Source organism: Primulina eburnea, chromosome 10 (genome assembly GCF_022965805.1).
Source record: "Primulina eburnea isolate SZY01 chromosome 10, ASM2296580v1, whole genome shotgun sequence".
NCBI classification, from domain to species: domain Eukaryota; kingdom Viridiplantae; phylum Streptophyta; class Magnoliopsida; order Lamiales; family Gesneriaceae; genus Primulina; species Primulina eburnea.
In genome coordinates, this window is record NC_133110.1 from 36,735,830 (window position 1) to 36,743,265 (window position 7,436).

At 36.0% G+C, this 7,436-nt stretch overlaps 1 pseudogene; it reads right to left on the reverse strand.

Moving 5' to 3' along the window:
* Window positions 1–1,278: 1,278 nt before the first annotated feature.
* Window positions 1,279–7,008, reverse strand: LOC140802904 (photosynthetic NDH subunit of subcomplex B 1, chloroplastic-like; annotated as a pseudogene).
* Between the last annotated feature and the right edge of the window lie 428 nt (window positions 7,009–7,436).

Consider the following 7,436-nt stretch of genomic DNA (forward strand, 5'->3'; position numbering starts at 1 on the left):
TATGAATATAATTATATTTGATTCTAAATTTAATATAGTATGGTTGGAATGTGATCTTTCACTATTCATTTTTTTAATGATTATTGATTTTTTTTAAAGTTTAATTTGGTATTTTATGTTGTATATTTTAATATCGGGTCAGTATTAAAAGTTAAACAATACATCGTTTGGTACAAATAATGAGATCCAACATGTTAGTATCATCACGTATTTTAATCAAATTTTTCTTCTTGATTGGTTAAAATTATATCCATGAATGCTTATTCTTAATAAGAAGTGATACGAGTTTTCTGGTAAAAAAAAAAAAAACTATTTTATACTTATGATCAAACCTTTTGATTTTATGACAGATTTATCAACGGAGTATTTTGAAAGTTATAAGAGATTAAAATTTTAAATCTTATTTGGTTGAAATAAAATTTAAGATACATTGTTTAAATGTTCAATACATAATAATGTTGATCAATCAAGTACGCAACCGAAAGACAATAACGATGTTTATTAGATATATTGAGACAATTAGCAATGCTGCCCGAGTCATGTTCCTTAACAATCACATCAAAGATGTAAGGATTAACTATTTAACTATGTCTCTAACGATGCATAATACTAAAAATCAGTATTCTCGTTCTGTACTGGATAGAACAATCAAAATATGATGTTTGAACTGCTATATGATTTAAAAAATTTGAGTTGTACCGTTACTATCAGCTATAACTTTTGGTAAAACAGTAAGCTCTTGGTCCTACAATTGGTATCAGAACCAAGATCACAAGTTCGATTCTCATTCATTGTAATAATTGTAATTATTAGGAGAGAGATTGTTGGGTGCAATAATCGTCTCTACTGGATATAGCAATCGAAACGTGGTGCTTGAGCTGCTAACAACAATGTAACTCATCTTTTAACTCAAATTCATTCCACTAATCGTGTCCGAATTACTCGAAATTCATCCTCGATCGAGTTCGAGTTTGAACTCAGAGTACTAAATTTTTTTTTCGATCCTCACTAATACTCTACTGGGAATGTACCTTGGTGGCAACTGGCTTAATTATTGACAGTCAATCTCTTCTTATGGGATAAATAGATGAATAATCTGTATACTTAAGGCGGTTTACTTTGATGGATTAGATATGATAAAAAAAAATTGTATGATTTGGAGGTAGAATAGTAATTGATAGCTAATAATATGTTTAGTTTGATTAATTAAATTTGAAATAAAATTATAAAATTACAATTTTATTATTTTTTTAATAATGTTAACGATATTAATGAAATATTAAATTCAATAATTTGATTGATTCGAGATAAATAATCAATACTTAAATTTGCGATCAAACATTTGATGGGATCGTGTTAATCATGCCTAACAATAATGCATTGAATTTTCCTATGCAATAGCCGAAGGCAAAGTGAGAATCTGGACTGCAGTCTTCACAGCTTCAACATCTATGTCTACAAGTTTCCCTGTCTTAGACGATAAATGGCAAATTTCTTTTCCTCTGCATTTGGGATTATCTTCAGAAATAAGGCCAAACTGCGCCAGAAATACAATCATATTAACATGAAATCCATCCATTTCTATCATATTGCATGTCTGAAATTGTATCATGCTTCAGTTTTACTTGTTCTTTTTGTTACTTACCTCGGTTTTCCACGTGCGTTCGCAAGTTGTATGGCAGCTGTATTTGTAGCTATCACTCCCGCTGAATCATTTATCAGAGCAGCAAGCTAGCACAAGAACAAAAAGTATACTGATTCGACCGGAATTTTAGCACAAATATAGCTATAATTTTCTACTCCCCGTGTTATCATTTTAGGCTTTCTTCATTTGTAGCAGCAAGAATTGAATAAAGAGTTGATTTTGAAAGTTCAAAAACTGTCTTGATTGTTGGTGCTACCGATCTTTAATCGTAGGGCCTCGGAAAACTAGCATAACTAGCCCATATGAAGAAGCCTAACCTGCCCGGTGGTGGTGATATGCTACGATTTCTTAAACGTTTTCCCTCTCTTTTTCATGTGGGATGACGAATACCGGTGTGAGACCCCTGTTTACGACCCCTGTTTACGTCGTTTGATCAAGTAATTTACAAGTTAGCTAAACCCCAAATCAGAAAGTTTCTTTCTGCACTAGTATCAATCAGTGTGATAGATGATATAGCACCAAATGTTGCAAAAAGATTTAAAACAAGAATTTTTTGTATTCGAGCTTGTACACCTTATCACACTGGTCATCTCATCCCATATATCAAGAAGTAGCAAGCGATCAGTATCACCCCTGCATTGCATCGAGGCTTTGGAATCTGACTGCATCCCATGAATCACTACGTAATTCCCCTACTGCACACTGGCATTCTTGTACTTTGCCTCGACAACCTCCTTCGGCCATCGAAATCGACAATTTCCGTGGAGGCAGGGGCTGCTTTGGTAAGTTACGTGCTGGTCTCGCAGCCAATCAATCATCTCATGATACCTAAGATACGACCCAAAATAGTTAAGTAAAAACTAGAGGATTAGAATTCTGGGATGTTTTTTAAGCTCACATGTTGTAACCACCCTCAGAGAAATTCATTCTATCAGGTGTAAATGTTTCAGAAAGTATTAGGCGTTAGTGTGGACGATATAGAAGATATAATTGGAGGACACACTTGGGAAGAGCTTGCTCAGGAGGCCAGTTCCTACAGCATTTACATATATATAGCTAACTCAGTCCCGGGCGGTGGACATGAACAAGAGCGCAGCATGTCCGATTCCTGCTAATTTGGTGGATAAGATCATATCATAGCACCTATTCTGCAATCAGCGCGGGAACTGAGATTTTGAGGCCTGAGGCGAGTACCAGAAATCGTGCACTCAAATCTTAATTTTCATATATTTTTCTTCGAAGTATATATAATAATATTCGCAATAATAATTCTAAAAACAAAAGATATCATTCAAAACAATATGTCATAAAAAATGTTGTTAATAAAACTAAGACGATATTAAAAAATATACATAACATTCATGTTAGGAACGAGTAATCAGTCACTTGAATATTGTTCATCTTGTACTTTTGGAAACGAAATATGGATTAAATTTGCATAATCAACTTTATCAACTATTTTTTCTAGATGGATAGCGTGGTCAAGCCATTTTACCTTGAAGGAGAAAATGCTAAACTTTTGCAATATTGTAATTGCTTGGTCAGAAACTAAAGTGCCATGTTCTTTTCCAAATATTCCGATAAAATTGGTACTTAATTCTCTTCTAAATAAGCACGAGTAAATCTTTCTAAGTGCTAAGGACTTACGAATCATTATCCATGATATATACAATAAAAAATAATCTGTATAACATCAGAATTAATATTTTTTCATTTTTTCATAGATTATCACAAAATATAGATAAATTTTTGTCAATAAATATAATATATACAGCTGTTAAGAAATAAAAATATTTTCTGCAAATATTCTAAGTAGATGAGAAATATCTGATTTTACTTTTGACATCATCTCTAATCTTCGACGGCAATGAAGCCACTTCTACAGCATACCCAGCCTGGAACTTGAGGAATCCGTAGGGGTTATCCGGGTTGTCGGGCAGCCTTAGATCCTCTTAACTCCATTTCAGGAACGTCTCCTTGGTTGAAAGGATCCAGCCATGGGTGGGTTCTTTTTCTTAGCATTTGGGAGGACAGAACGAACTTCTTGGATTGTTATGCGGGATTCGTTGAGAATGCGAGATGGGTTATCTGAATTGATGAGAAAGAAAGGTGAGATTGATTTGGGATTAAAGGTGTAGCCGCCATTGTTGGTGTGGAGAGTGATAACTGAGAAGCCTGTAAGATTGTGTGACCAGAAATGAAAGGTTGGATCTTAATGTGTGAAAGATGCCTGGTTAAGTGGGTCCAATGTCTATTATTATTATTATTAATATTATTATTAGATATGTGGTGAAATGGTCTCAGAAATCTTTATTTGTGAGACGAGTCAATCTTACTGATATTCATAATAAAAAATAATACTCTTACCGATATTCTTTTTAAGTATAACATGCAAAAGTGTTCCTAGAGTTCTATTAACAACTTCAGTTTGTCCATCCGTTTGAGGATGACATGTAGTAGAAAACAACAGTTTTGTGCCAAGTTTAGCCTACAAAGTTTTCCAAAAGTAACTCAAAAATTTAACATCACGGTCAGATACAATAGTTCTAGGCATACCATGCAACTAACGACTTCCTTAAAGAACAAATCCGCAATGTTTGATGTATCATCGGTTTTATGACAAGCAATAAAATGTGTCATCTTAGAGAATCTATCAACAACAACAAATATTGAATCTCTCCCCTTCTTAGTCCTAGGCAACTCCAAAACAAAGTCCATAAAAATATCAACCCAAGGTTCAGTAGGAACAGGAAGTGGTGTATACAATCCATATGGTTGAGTTCTCGACTTAGCTTGTCTACAAGTTATGCACCTTTCACAAACACGTTCAACATCACGTTTCATATGCGGCCAATAAAAATGTTCATGCAAAGAACTCGAAGTTTAGCCATACCAAAGTGCCCCATCAAACCACTTCCATCTGCCTCCCTCACAAGTAATTCACAAATTGATGACTTAGGAATGCACAATCTATCTTCTCTAAATAAAAACCCATTATGCAAATAAAATTTATCATGTGGACCATGCATGCATGTTTCAAATATCTCCTTGAGATCCTCATCCAACAAATACAACTCTTTCACATGCTCGAATCCCAAAATTTTCGACTCCAAGGTAGAGATTAGTACGTACGTCCGTGATAGTGCGTCGGCCACTACATTTTCCTTACCTTGTTTGTACTTGATTATGTAGGGAAATGTCCCTATGAACGCCACCCACTTGGCATGCCGCTTGTTCAGTTTCTGTTGTCCCTTAAGGTACTTTAGAGACTCATGATCCGTATGGATCACAAATTCTTTAGGCCTCAAGTAGTGCTGCCACATCTCCAAAGTCCTCACAAGCGCGTAGAACTCCTTGTCATACGTGGGATAATTCAGCGATGCTCCATTTAGTTTTTCACTAAAATACGCCACTGGTCGTCCTCCTTGCATCAAAACCCCACCAATACCTATACCTGAAGCATCACATTCAATTTCAAAAGTATTAGAAAAATCAGGCAAAACAAGTAAAGTAGCATTAATAAATTTTTGTTTAATAATATTATAAGACTTCTCTTGCTCTTCGCCCCAATGGAATGGAACATTTTTTTAAATCACCGCCGTCATCGGTGCTGCCAGTGTGCTGAAATCCTTTGCAAATCTCATATAGAAGCTTGCAAGACCATGAAAACTTCGGATTTGACCAATGTAGCTGGAGTTGGCCAATCTCGAATAGCACTTACCTTATCTTCATCTATTTGTATTCCCTGTGAGCTTACCACAAAATCAAGAAAGACAAGTTTGCTTGTACAAAAATCACATTTCTTTAAGTTAGCATACAAATTTTCAGCCCTTAGTGTGATTAGCACAAGTCTCAAGTGGTTAACATGCTCATCCAAGTTTTTGCTATACATTAGGATATCATCAAAATAAACCAAAACAAACTTTCCTATGTGTGCACGCAAAACATGATTCATTAACCTCATAAAAGGTGCTAGGAGCGTTAGTTAAGCCAAAGGGCATGACCATCCACTCATATAACTCGTATTTGGTTTTAAAAGCAGTTTTCCACTCATCGCCTTCTCTCATTCTAATTTGATGATAACCACTCTTCAAATCAATTTTGCTAAAGATACAAGCACCATGCAATTCATCTAACATATCATCTAGTCTAGGTATGGGATGTCTATACTTAATGGTTATGTTATTGATTACTCTACAATCTACACACATACGCCATGAGCCATTTTTTTTAGGAACAAGTAAAACAGGTACAACACAGGGTGACATAGACTCACGCACAAACCCCATATCTAACAACTCACTTACCTGCCGCTGAAGTTCCTTAGTCTCCTCCGGATTGCTCCTATAGGCTGGACGATTTGGCAATGCACTCCTCGGCACGAAATCGATTTGGTGCTCGATTCCCCTCAATAGTGGTAATCCTTGAGGTAGCTCATCCGGAAATACATCTTCAAATTCCTGCAAAAGTGAAACAACAATGCTCGAAAGGGACCAGGCCATATCACTTGTGTTAAGGAGAATCTCCTTGTAAAGAATCAACACAAGTGGATCATGTGTGTGCAACAATTGCTTCAACTCACTCTTTTGAGTCATATATGTTTTTTTTTGCTTCTTTCCTCTCAATTTCTTTTCCCTCATTTTCTTTCCTCTCTTTTTTCTTTTGTATGGCTATCTCACCATTTTGATCTCTCTTTCTTTCAGCCATCCCATCTTTTCTTTCAAAGGCCATCTCACTTTTGGTCTCACTCTTTTTTTCGGCCTTTTCTCTCTTCTTTTTTTTCAATTGGTCCTCCAACACTTGCTTTGGGGACAAAGGAAGTAAAACAATAGGTTCTTTCTTGAGTACAAAAGAATATATATTCCTAAACTCATCCTGTGTCACTTGTCTATCATATTGTCATGGTCTCCCTAACAAAATATGACAAGCATGCATTGGCACCGCATCACACAACACCCCATCAACATACTTCCCAATCGAAAAAGAAACCAACACTTGTTTTATCACCTCACTTCCGCACAATCATTCAACCATTGAAGTCTATATGGTTGAGGATGCTTTAACGTAGGTATACCCAACTTTTCTACCATCTTACTACTAGCCACATTGGTGCAACTTCCTCCATCTATAATAATGTTGCAAACCTTGCCACTGACAAAACATCTAGTATGGAACAAGTTTTCCCGCTGATTAGTCTCCTCTTCTTTGACTTGGGCACTCATGATACGCCTTGTCACTAACGCCTCACCCACAACTGCTTCATATCCCTCATCAGGATCCTCTAATGCAGGCATCTCATCTTCATCTTCTCCATCATCTCCCTCACTATGAGATTCATACTCCCCATAAGTATTCAACAACATCACCCTTTTATTAGGACATTGGCTAGCAATATGTCCAACTCCTTGACACCTAAAACATTTGATATCTCTAGACGTTTAATAGGAGTTTCAGGTTTACCTTGCAATCCCTGCTTAGGCGCCTCCTATTTTGTGGGGCCTTCAGCTCCTAATCGTTATTACAATGCAATTTGATTAGGGTTTAATTAATCACAGCGGAAAACGAGTTTAAAATTTCTTTTACGACGAGCCCAAAACATCTCTTCTAGATTTATAATACTAAAAATAGTATTTAATCTTAAATCATAAAGCACGCCCACACGTAATCACAACCAATCACATACAAACATCTCATATCCTCGGGACATGCCCCGGTATATAGATACATATACATATATACTGGGAACAAGACATAAACATAAACCTCAGCCCAAGCTGTGGCTCCCTCCAAA